At 41.8% G+C, this 13,767-nt stretch overlaps 1 pseudogene; it reads right to left on the bottom strand.

Annotated features, from left to right (window-relative positions):
• The window catches only part of LOC132867727 (histone H2AX-like), a 323,797-nt pseudogene that overhangs the window by 277,006 nt on the left and 33,024 nt on the right, over positions 1-13,767 (bottom strand).

The following is a 13,767-nucleotide window of genomic DNA, read 5'->3' on the forward strand; positions in this document are numbered from 1 at the left end:
AAACATTGTCGTAAAAACATCTCACACACTTTGACGTACGTAAATGAAATTGCTGAATTGCTGAAATATTATTTTGCTTATGATTGAAGGTTTCATTCACACACACATACATATGGAATTAAGATGTGATTTGCCGACCTAGCACATAGACACAGATATCAAAATGATGTCACTCACTCACACCCTCCCATAGACACACACACACACACACCTCTCTGAGGTCACATACAAACACACACACATTTGACAGACACAATAGCCGTTTGGAGAGATTATGATTTGTTATAAAAGGTGTTTGTAATCTTTCATCTTTGACGAAGTGACTGTGCGAATAAACTGGCATGTGAACAACTCAGGTGTTCCCTTGTCTGTTTCTCTCGTTCTATCATTCGTCCCGGATCCGAGGGGACTCACGAAGGAATCGGGGTCTCTTTCTGGGTGAACCCCAACAATTAGTGACATAAAGGATTTATATAAAATGTAGGTTGCAGGGCACAGATGTAGATTGCCTCCTTAACACCACACTCAAACCACCTGGGGTCTCTGTCTAGCACTTTAACGTCCTCAATGTTGACACTGTGGTCAGGACAGGCCTTGCGTATGTAGTATGACACCTCAAACAGGGGTTCAGGGAGCATAGGCATCCTAGCTCAGTCAACTCATCTGAGGTGTCATACCACATACACAAGGCTTGTCCTGACCACAGCGTCAACATTGAGGACGTTAAAGTGCTAGACAGGGACCCCAGGTGGTTTTAGCGTGGTGTTAAGAAGGCACTCTACATCCATGCCCTGCAGCTGACCCTCAGTAGAGAGGGGGAGGAGATACCAACTTCCGGAGATCTACACTAAGCTTGTCAGAGCGCATGTGTGCACTGACATCACTTCTTAGCCCAGTTCATCACAGCTGAAGAAGGATCCAGCTGGATCCGAAAATTCCCAAGTGAGTTTTCATTTCTTTGTGTTGAGATCAAAATTAAAATAATAATAATAATAATAATAATAATAATAATTTAAAATCTAAACTGTATATGAGGTTCAGTGTGGTGAAGAGGCAGTTGTACACATATAGGCCAGCAATGTCATACTCAGGCCATGATTTACAACTACTGCAATAATTCCATTTACTATATTCTACTGGAAACAACACAGCCAAAAAGGGTTCATGGTGACTGATTTATCTTCAATGGTGTTTTTTTTCTTTTTTTTTAAAGTAAAGTTTAGCGTCTAAATAGTTCAGTTGGGAGAGCATTAGACTTCTCATCCATTGCCTTCTTGGATGGAAAAGTCAAAACTTAGCTGAAAACCCGATAGAAGGCATTCACCTTCTCTGATCCAGCCACTGCTTCAAATCATTCTTTCGCTGTGACATGCTCAAGTACAGAGAGTCTGTTTTGAGGAAAGGTTAGAAAATTGGTTAGATTTTGATGGCATGGTCAAAAGTGTTCTTCTTTGAAAAGAATGCAAGTGCAATACTTCAACAAAATAGTCTATGGTTCAAACATTCCCAATCTAGGACATGATTCAGCCAGCCCACTGAAACCTGTGTTCTGAAAACTTTTCCAGCAGTATTTTGAGGTATTTTATTTTCAACAATCCCAATGGACAAATTTTGAAAACATATTACATGAAAGAGCCACTTTTATCCAGGGTGGCATATAACAGATCCAGGAAAGCAGCTGGGGGTTTGGTGCCTTGCTTAAGGGTACTTCAGCCATTCCTGCTGATACAGCGACCCCAAACCAACAACCTTTTTGTTCCAAAGTTGCCTCTCTCACCATTCGGCCATGATGTCCCCTATTATGCCAGCTTGTTAAGTTATAAAGGGGAATTCAGTGAAAGAATTGTTAGCAGAGCAATCTCATGTTTTGCAGGAGCTTATCAAAGTCCTGGATAGTCATCATCCACCTGAAAGTCCCTGCATTTGACTGTGCAAAAAGCCAACACCATTCTGTTAACACATCTAGATGTAAATATCAGGAAATAAAAGCTGAAATTTTGACCTATCATATCTTCATCTTTTGACCTCAAACACAAATGTCTTCAGTGTGTGGCAAAAAAGCAACAGAATTGGCCTTGCTGTTCCAGTACTTTTGGCTTTGCAGCTGGAAATACTGTCAGAGCTGTTACTATCAAAAATGAAGTAGTACATTCTGAGCAGCACTATGATATAAGCAGCTTTGAGAGTTGTGTGGTGGTGTAGTAGTTAGCACTGTTGCCACACAACAAAATGGTTCCAGGTTCGAACTTCATGGCTAGCGGGGGACTTTCTGGGTGAAGTTTGCATGTTGTCTGTGTGGAATTCCTCTGGGCACTCCAGTTTCCTTCCACAGTTCAAAGACATGCAGATGAGGTAAAAAAATAATAATCAGCCGCTGGGGTTGCATAAGCCAGTGCATATTTAGTGCTAGTCCCAACCCTGGGTATAGAGAATGTGCAGTCATGTGACCCTCACATGTGTACTCTGCCCACTCTGCCACATTGGACGGCATCAGGATAGTTTACCTTGCGTGAGCGTAATGGATCCAGGCAGTAATCCCCAAGAAAATTCAGAAAATACCCCATCTACATCGCGTGATTACTTGTCTAAGTTTGTTCAGCATCTTGAAGGTGATGTGAGGCAGCTTTACATGGAAAAGTGTTCCAGGTTGGGGATTGCAGATCCGTACAACTTGCCACAATCCTTGTTCAGGGAACTTCGGAGCTGCGGTGCCGGCGATTTGCCCGATCTGGCCTACCACGACATTTACAATTTTCTCGTTAATCGTGAATCGTGTTACACTGGCAAAGCCCTCAAAGCTTACAAGAGCCTGGAAGCTTATAAATATTTTGTTGCGGGATGGGTATCTCAACTATACCTCTGGAAGGTACCGAAGAAGAATGTCTACTTGATAACCTCACGGGTAAGTGGCATTAAGACGTTTATCATAAAGAGACTATGCAGGACGTTTTATCTTAAGAATGTTTGAAATTTAAACTCAGTTCCAGATAATGACAGGGTTGTAAATATGTATGTTTTTGTCTGAAAAACAGTAAATCAAAAAGCTGCGCACATTTGCGCAGCTTCCGCGAAAACATGGGCAGCTTTCTGATTTACTGTTTTCTTCTCATACTTCCTATTTTTCATGGACTGTAACAGCATTTGCTTATTTAGTAATTTTAATACAGAATTTACTCTGATGAAATTATTCAGACACTCCAACGCCCCCCCCCCAAAAAAAAAAATCGGGTCTGCATGATCCAGCCATGAAAAAGGTGCATCCGCCATTTGCATCCCTGTTTAAACTCATAGGTTAACCAACTTTAACCGGCTAATGAGGCTCGGTGGTCGGTCAAGATTTTTTTTATTTTTCACCATCCCTACTATGGATTGGCCTTTCAAAGGCATATATGAGTGAAAAAGATAAAACATTGTCATAGACTAGGCCAGGGTAGTAGGGCTAGGCATAGCCATTTTAAAAGTTAGAGACTGTCTAGTTTCTAAGTATGCAGCTATCATTCAATCCAAAAATCAACTTAACAGATGTACTAGGAGTATTGAATTGGAAGATTACACCTACCTGATATGAAGTGTTCACTACAAATTTGGCTGGTAGAGCTGGGGTACCAGTTTTCTCTTCGCACAGCGGACACCCATTTTGCGCATCTCTCCTCGTCTGTGGGGAATCTATAAAATGACAGGCCCTCCTTTTGGCCCTGTCTATTGGTACAACCAAATGCTGAACAAGATATAACCATTCTCGAAAGATCTACTCCCACACACTTGATAATTAGAATGGGTTCGTCTAAGTTCTATGCGCGACCTTGCCGTCCAAAATAACGGATAACAAATATCACGTGACCTCATGACGTCACATGCACGCTCTCTATAGTGAGGAGGTTTGCATCTGGTGTTGGGGGGGAAGCTATGCTGAATGAAATATGAGGCTCCTAAACTGATCTGCTGGGGTGACCCCTAATGGGAGCAGCTGAAAGAAGCAGACTCTACTTAATTTTATTGATCTGTTTAAAGGAAATGATTAAAGGGGCCAGCTCACTCTTCCCAAAATCCAATTTGTTGTTGTTGTTGTATTGTTTTGTTTTGAAAGCAGATGATCACTACATGCTAGCTCTCTTTGCAGCAAAATGTCCGCAAATTCACTGTTAGTCATCCTTTCAATACCAATCTCAAACTTTTCTATGTCTATGTGTCATACGTGGAATCTTTGAACAAATTATACCTTTATCATTTCTTTCTTTCATGGGCACCCACATGATGGCCAAGACCAGTTTGGGTCTATTACTGCGAAATGCAAACACCATTTATTTATAATTATTTTAAATTGAGCAATAAGTAGTGACATATAAAAATATAAATAAAGCTTAGATTTGTGAGGAACAAAGGAGAATTATGGATCAGAAAGACCGACAGTAAAACACACGACAGTCTGACCTGTCATGATATCCAGTTTCATTGAGTTGGACAAACATGGATTTCTTTCATGTTGTCTCTAAAAAATTATTTATATATATATATATATATATATATATATATATATATATATATATATATAGTATATGCTCATCGACACTCCCGTTTGACATGTTGAGTGTGATCACAAACTCTCTTTGTCACATATTTTTCATTACTGCTAAGCATTATTTCAGTGTTAAAACACCTACTTTCATTTCATTCCTATTTTCATTGATGTAGTCGAGAACACAATGTAAGTAGCAGCTAAACAGTAAATAGCTTGTGGCTTATCTAGTTATTATGGGATATCTGTGACTGTACCTGAAAAACTAAAGCTAATTAAAAACTAAACCTAAATTCCGTAAAATGAAGCTAAACCTACTGATACACTTGTAAAATGAATGAGAAACTCAACTGAAATTAAAAAAATAACCTTAACAATTAAAAAACAAAAAAGAATGAAAATTTCAAAACTATAATAATTCTGGTGAGGATGCTGTGTAAAATGTAAATAAAAATAGAATGTGTTGGTTTGTAAATTATGGAAACCCTCTCTTTCATTGAAAACAGTCCAAAGACAACATATCAAATGTTGAAACTGAGAAATTTTATTGTTGTTTGAAAAATATATGCTAATTTGAAATTCAATGAAAGGAACACATTTCAAAAAGTTGGGACAGGGGCACTCTGTAAATGTTCTCAAACATTTACAGAGTGTTTTTAAAAGTAGAGGTGATGCAGCACTGTGCTGCATCACTTCTACTTTGAAAAACACTCTGTAAATGTTTGAGAACTGAGGAGACCAAGTGCTGTAGTTTTGAAAGAGAATTGTTGGCCCATTCTTGCCTGATTATAGGATTTCAGTTGCTCAAGAACTTGGAGTCTCCTTTATCGTATTTTGCATTTCATAATGCACCAAGTGTTTTCATTGGGAGACAGGTCTGGACTGCAGGCAGGCCAGTTTAGCACCCCGACTCTTTTATTATGGCGCCATATAGTTGTAATGTGTGCAGAATGCAGTTTGACATTGTCTTGCTAAAATAAGTAAGACCTTCCCTGAACAGGACATTGGCAGTAGAGGTCTGCGCGGGTCGGATTTTTCAGTCCCGCTCCCGCTCGCGCCCGCATTGTGCAGTCCCACTCCCGCCCGCGCCCGCAAAGAATTATGATTTTCAGTCCCGCTCCCGCCCACGCCTGCCATATTTTGTCCTGCTCCCGCCCGCAAATCCCGCAAATCCCGCATGATGCAGACGCTCGCGTTATTTCTCAGGAAAGTTCTTGTCTTGACACAGTGTGATGGTGCCTCGCTCCCTACTTTGAGTGGATTTCAGCATAAATATCTATAGCTCATGTTGTTATTATTTACCTTGTTCTGGAATTCAGCATGTACTGTTTCTAATAACAATAATAAGTGCTGTCAAACAACTAAAATATTTAATCATGAATCACACATTTTTACCACATGAAATGCTATTATAATTCTCTGATTAGCATAAAAAAAGTGAATGGGCTTGCTTTGTAGCAACGGCATTTCTTTTTTTTTTTTAATGCAAAGCAGAATTAGTAAAAGAAGTGAATTGATTTATTGCTTGAGTTAGTCTACAACTTTAGTCAGAGAGACATGTTACACAGTGACGGTAGGCTTGACTCAATGCTATCCCAGAAATCCTTCCTGTAATATGCAAATTTGGCCGCCTCTGATTGGACAGCCAAATTTGCATATTACAGGAAGGATTTCTGGGATAGCATTGAGTCAAGCCTACCGTCACTGTGTAACATGTCTCTCTGACTAAAGTTGTAGACTAACGAAAGTCGTAAATTATTTCACTCATGGTTCTCTTGCTAGTTGGATATGAACTGTGAGTCATTAGAGTGATTAAAGAATTTCCCATTAGGGTGATCAATAGCAAATTTAAGATGCAATTCTTCACTCAATCTGACTCTCTCTGCAAATTTAGGTATCTTAAAATGTTTTTATTAATGCCAAATAAAATATCCAGCACAAATTATAGATAATAGACATAAATTAATAATTTATACATTTTATTTCAAATGCATTTTTAGTTAGCGGGACTGCAGCTTATCACCGCTCCCGGCCGCGCATGCATATGTCCGCTCCGCATATGTCGGCTCCCGGCCGCGCGTGCATATGTGCACTCCCGCTCCCGGCCGCGCGTGCATATGTGCACTCCCGCTCCCGGCCGCGCGTGCATATGTGCACTCCCGCTCCCGGCCGCGCGTGCATATGTGCACTTCCGGTCCCGCCCGCGCCGCATATGTGCACTCCCGCTCCTGGCCGCGCGTGCATATGTGCACTTCCGGTCCCGCCCGCGCCCGCAATGAGCTTTCAAAATTTGTCCCGCGCTGCACTGCTTTGCGGCGGGTCCCGCGAGTCCCGCGGGACTCCTGCGGGAGTGCAGGGCTCTAATTGGCAGTGTGTTGCCCTAAAACCTGTATATGTCATTCAGCGTTAATGGTGCCTTCCCAGATGTGCAAGCTACCTATGCCATGTGCATGAATGCCCCCCCATACCATCACAGATGCTGCCTATTGAACTTTGTGCTAATTACAAACTGGATAGATGGTCCATCTCATCTTTAGCCTGGAGTATGCAGCATCTGGGATTTCCAAAAAGAATTTTGCATTTTGATTCATCAGACCACAGGACATATATAGTGGAAGTTCATTATGTCTGACTATTTAAATATTTTTAAGTTCATTTCTTATGGCCCTTTTCCACTACCCTTTTTCAGCTCACTTCAGCTCGCTTCAGCTCACTTCAGCCCGACACGGCTCGCGTTTCGACTACCAAAAACCAGCACGACTCAGCTCGTTTCAGCCCTGCTTAGCCCCTAAAACTCGCACCGTTTTGGAGTGGGGCTGAAGCGAGCCAAACCGTGCTGACTGAGGCTGGGGGCGTGAGCAGACACTCCCCTGTGCACTGATTGGTGAGGAGGCGTGTCCTCACATGCCCACACACGCCCCGCGAGCGCGCTGGGATCTGTAAACACCGCAAACCCGGAAGAAGAAGAATTACGAATTACGAGAATTTCTGAAGCCTTATGCGCCTCGCCTCATCTACACGCTCTTGCCAGTATCTGTTGGCATTGTCAAGCCACAGCACCAAGACCAGCAACACTAACGACTCCATGTCCTCCATGTTTATTGTTTACTCTCCGGGTCGTGAGACTACCGCTTAAAAGCTCACTGAATCAGTGACATACAGAGCATCGTGGACGAGTTCGCGGAGCGCAAGGCTCGCCGTATGCCCTTCAAATAATGCGCGCAGTAGGCTATTGATGTTTTATTATGAGCCATGTACAGTATGTCGCCGAATGTTTTTTTGTTTCTGAGTTACATGTTCGTTTGAAGGACTTAATGTACAAAATAACATAGTTGCACCCCGTAGTGTTGAAATTGGTAAACACAGTGCATTCAGTGAGGTTTGCACCGCCCTCCTTTTATTTCTGACTCTTCCTGTCACCACTCTGAGCGCTCATTCGTATGACCTTCAAATAATGTGCGCAGTATAGGCTATTGATGTTTTATTATGAGCCATGTACAGTATCCTAATGTTTTTTGTTTCTGAGTTATATGTTCGTTTGAAGGACTTGATGTACTAAATAACATAGTTGCACCCGGTAGTGTTGAAATTGGTAAACACCGCAGTTGCGGACATTTTGTAGCCTAAAATGATGTTATGATAAGCTTTAATAAAGGGCCCGGTCATTTGCCCCGCCCCTGGCCCGGCTCTGACTTGTTCCGCCACTGTCACTGATGTCACTGTTTGCGCTGCTTAACGACATCACATGACGTCCACCCACTTTCGCTAACTCCACCCAATGTGTCCACCCACTTCCAGCCAGCACGGTTCAGCGCGGTTGTAGTCGAAATGCAACTCCAACAGCCCCGCTCAGCTCGACTCAGCTCGACTCGGCACGGCACGGCTCAGCCGCGTTTGTAGTGGAAAAGTGGCATTAGACAAGGATTTTAAGATCGTTACCTTGTTGACAGTTTCAGTGTGAAACTTCCGCCTTCCTCAGAATTGTCACCAGATGTCAGGTGGTGACGTGCCTTATCAGCTGATGTTACATTATGGAGGCGTGAACGTCCTGTCCGATTTGACAGGTAGTTCACGCCTCCTGCTGTCAGGTCGCTCCCCCAGGACGGCGCTCCAGGTGTGCGACAGCGCATACGCTCCCTCATCCCGGTTTATCGTCCTTTGTGCCCACTTGCGTATCTCCACTGCCTCTAAAATCCAACGCTGGTATCTATTTTCTTCAGCGCGAATGACTCTGGCCTCTTCCCAATTCATTATGTGATTTTGTCGTTTGCAGTGGTCTGAAATGGCTGATTTTAGGTTTTCTTGGTGTGCTTTTTCTTTTTCAGATCTTGTGTGTCTTTTTGTTGTTTCATTCTCACATTCTATTTGGTGTTCTTTCCTTCGTGTATGGAAGCATCTGCCCGTTTCACCAATATAGACTTTGTTACATGAACGGCAAGGGATTTCATAGATGACATTGCATTTGTTGTCCGGTTGTATTTTGTCTTTGGGGTGAACTAACAACTGTCGGAGGTTCTTGTATGGTTTGACCGGGGTGTTGATATGATATTTCCTCATGGATCGTTGGATGCATTCTGTGACTCCTTTTATGTATGGTAGTGTGACAAAACCCCGGTTTGTTTTTTCGGTGTTTTTTCTTGTTTGTTTGTTTTTTTCCTTTGTTTGTGTCTGTAGTTTCCCTTTTCGGATTGCCCACGGTGGATATTGGCAGTTTTTTAATGCCTGTTGAATGTGTTGGTCCTCCTCCTGTCTGTCTTTCTCCTCTGTGATGTTCTGTGTTCGGTCGTATAGTGTTCTGGTTACTGACATTTTGTGTGCAATGGGATGTTCAGATGTCCAGAGAAGATATTGGTCGGTGTGTGTAGGTTTTCTGTATGTTGTAATTCTAATGTTCCCTTCTTCTGTGTGGTGTATTTTTAGGTCCAAAAAAGCTATTGTCTTGTCCATTTCCTCTTCGTGTGTGAATTTTATGTTGCCTGTCTTGTCTATGGAGTTTAGGTGATCCGTGAGTTGTTGTGTGTGGCCTGTTTTGGTTATTTCATTGTAGAGTTACGCTACCTGGAAAAACTATGGAAAAAACTGGCGCGACAAATAAACCATCTCCGCTTCAATCTCCGCTGCCAGGACGAGGGCATCATTCCAGCAAGCCTCTACATCAAAAATCCAATTCCAACAAGAAACGCGGAAAGGACTATCGAAAAAGCACGAATGACTCTGGTAAGAGAAAGAATCAGATGCACGACAAACAAAATCAACAATTTAAACACAGAAATAGCACAACGAACACAAGATTTCAAACGCCGGTTCAAACTCAGCAGTGACATGGAAAAAAATATGGAAGAGCATCTGAATACAATACAAGAACAAGAGTTCTCAAAAACAAAAACACGTCACATTAAAAAACTGAATAGGCTTATCAGGAAAAAGACACAAAACAAATGCAAGGACAAGCAAATAAACGAAAAATGGATTTGCAACCTGTCTAAACACACACTAACAACAGCAGAACACACTATACTCTCACGGGGCCTTAATTATGCCATTACACCAAATAGAATCCCACACGAAGAATTCATATTGGCTACGGAACTAGCATGCAACATGATACAGGACCAAGGACAGAAGGCCGCATTAAGGAACGAAGTAGCAGGTATCCTCACCTCAGCTAAACTGTCATCCAGAAATACAACTAAACAGGAAATGGAAGCCATCAGGACACTTGCAAAGAACAACAAAATAACAATACTACTGGCTGACAAAGGGAGGACTATGGTTATCCTGGACACTACTCAATACGAAAAACAAATGAATGAAATGCTCATGGACCCAAACACATATGAAGTACTCAAAAAAGACCCGATGGAGGAAAAGAAAAAAAGACTGAAGCTATTACTTAAACCATTACTGGATGACAACAAAATCAATAAACAAACATACAACCACCTTATCCCCACAGCAAACATCACCCCCCGGATATACGGCACACCGAAAATTCATAAACCCGGAGCACCACTAAGACCTATTGTAGACAGCATAGGATCAGTTACCTACAACCTTTCCAAGACACTTGCAGACTTAATCAAACCACTCCTTGGACTTACGGAATACCACTGCAAAAACTCAAAACAACTGGCGAAAGAATTAACGGAAATCAAGATAAAAAAGGATGAAATCTTCATATCACATGATGTCATATCCCTCTTTACAAAAACACCGGTCACAAACACACTCAACATAGTAGAAAACCGGTTAAAAGCAGACAGAACTCTGAAAAAAATGCACAAAACTTACAGCACAGGACATAACAAAACAAACAAAAACAAGAAAAAACACCGAAAAAACAAACAGGGGCTTTGTCACACTACCATACATAAAAGGAGTCACAGAATGCATCCAACGATCCATGAGGAAATATCATATCAACACCCCGGTCAAACCATACAAGAACCTCCGACAGTTGTTAGTTCACCCCAAAGACAAAATACAACCGGACAACAAATGCAATGTCATCTATGAAATCCCTTGCCGTTCATGTAACAAAGTCTATATTGGTGAAACGGGCAGATGCTTCCATACACGAAGGAAAGAACACCAAATAGAATGTGAGAATGAAACAACAAAAAGACACACAAGATCTGAAAAAGAAAAAGCACACCAAGAAAACCTAAAATCAGCCATTTCAGACCACTGCAAACGACAAAATCACATAATGAATTGGGAAGAGGCCAGAGTCATTCGCGCTGAAGAAAATAGATACCAGCGTTGGATTTTAGAGGCAGTGGAGATACGCAAGTGGGCACAAAGGACGATAAACCGGGATGAGGGAGTGTATGCGCTGTCGCACACCTGGAGCGCCGTCCTGGGGGAGCGACCTGACAGCAGGAGGCGTGAACTACCTGTCAAATCGGACAGGATGTTCACGCCTCTGTAATGTAACATCAGCTGATAAGGCACGTCACCACCTGACATCTGGTGACAATTCTGAGGAAGGTGGAAGTTTCACGCTGAAACTGTCAACAAGGTAACAATCTTAAAATCCTTGTCTAAGAAATGAACTTAAAAAAGACCACAGGACAGTTTTCCACTTCGCCTCAGTCTACTGTAAATGAGCTCGGGTACAGAGAAGGTGGTGGTGGGTCTGAATATTGTTTATATATGGTTTTAACTTCCATTCATGGATGCATTGATGAACTATGTTCACAGACAGTGGTTTTCAGACGTGTTCCTGAGCCCATGTAGTGATTTTCATGACAGAATCTCGTCTGTTTTTAATGCAGTGCCACCTGAGGGCTCAAGGATCATGGAGCATCCATGATTAGTTTTTGTCCTTGTCCCGTGCATACAGAGATTACTTTGGATTCTCTGAATCTTTTCATGACATTATGTCCAGTAAATGATGTGATCCCTAAATTCTTTGCAATTTTATGTTGAAAGTTATTGTAGCACTATTTGTCTTTCACAGACTGGTGAACCCCTCCCCATCTTTACTTCTGAGAGACTCCACCTTTCTGGTATGCTCTTTTAATAGATAGTTTTCACTGACATCACGGCATTCCGGGGAACGCCCCCCCAGCCGCCATCTTGGGGAGCAAACAAAACGGACCATTGCCATTACCGGCTACGTTATCTCAGACGAATTTATGAAGTTATATAGTCAGTTTTCTAAAATAAAGATCAATGTCGGCAAAATCAAGCAAATGGAAGTATATAGATACATTGGACGACATCTCACGACAACGGTATGCAGCCAAACTGGCCTTGATTGGGGGAATTGACCCCTACGAAGTGGACAAAGAAGCATTTTCAAGTGACTATGCAGGGCTGCCATCCATATCGTACCCTGATATTGTGAACTATTTCGTGAATAGTAAAAGTGCCTACACACTTGACGACATCAAAGCATACAAGTCACTGGAGTCATACAATTATTTTGTCTGTGGCTGGGTCCGTGAAGTCCACCATATAAAAACAAGTGACAGTCGTGTCCTAATTACAGCCAAGGTATGTAAACATTGGAATTTTAGAGCTCTCAACACTGCATATAAATATGTGTGTGTATAATATCAAGTTGATTTAAGACAAATTTTACATCCATTAGTGGTATTACAGTACACTCAGCGGTTCCAGTTAGGCATTCTCCAGAGAATGTTTACACGATGTTTTGGTTTCCAAAAACAAACTTAAACACAATTGATTGTTTATTTAAACAACTTACCACTTATAAAATGATCGGAGCAGACTTTGCTGTGTTTGGAAGGCTGATAATCCTTGTGGTTGATTCTCGCAAGCCATAGATTTCTCCTTTGTATGCTGAGTTTCTTTGTTTGCTCGCCTTCATGCTCCCGTACAGTGGGAATTCCATAAAAGCTCCGCTTGACGTCATCATCTGACCTATTACGACAGCCGTGAATACAACAGGTGTGCACCATTGCTAGCTTTAAATAGTAATAATGTAACTATAAATGTAAATAATATATAAATAAATGTAACTCGCGCATTACAATGTGTGCTCAGTGACCCGTACGGTAAGCTAGTTTCGCAAGATGGCCGCCACTAGGGAATCCCCGACTCTGTGACATCATGTGAAAACTATCTATACCCACTCATGTTACTGACCTGATTCCAGTTAACCTAATTAGTTGTGAGATGTGCCAGCAGTTTTTTTCAGCATTACACAATTTTTCCATTCTTTTTTTACACAATCTCAACTTTGTTTGAATTGCATTGTTGACTTTCCATTCAAAATGATCATGATTTTTAAAAAAATACAATAATACAATTTCAATACTTGACATGTTGTCTTTGTACTATTTTCAATGGATTATATTGTTTCTGTGATTTGCAAAATTTTGCATCATGTTTTTATGAACATTTTACACAGCGTCCCAAGCTTTTTGGTACCAGGGTTGTACAGAAACCTGTGACTTGCCTTGCAGCTGTCAGAGCTGCTGTTATAGAAAATTAATCAGCACCAAGTAACCTAAGCTCTTGACTGAAGAATTCAGTAAAACAATCAAATAACATTATTCATTCAGCTTAAAGAAATGCTGAAATGAGAAAATTTGTCGGGCGGCAAGGTGGTGTAGTGGTTAGCGCTGTCGCCTCACAGCAAGAAGGTCCTGGGTTCGAGCCCCGGGGCCGGCGAGGGCCTTTCTGTGTGGAGTTTGCATGTTCTCCCCGTGTCTGCGTGGGTTTCCTCCAGGTGCTCCGGTTTCCCCCACAGTCCAAAGACATGCAGGTTAGGTTAACTG

This window comes from Neoarius graeffei, chromosome 19 (assembly GCF_027579695.1).
Source record: "Neoarius graeffei isolate fNeoGra1 chromosome 19, fNeoGra1.pri, whole genome shotgun sequence".
Lineage (NCBI taxonomy): Eukaryota > Metazoa > Chordata > Actinopteri > Siluriformes > Ariidae > Neoarius > Neoarius graeffei.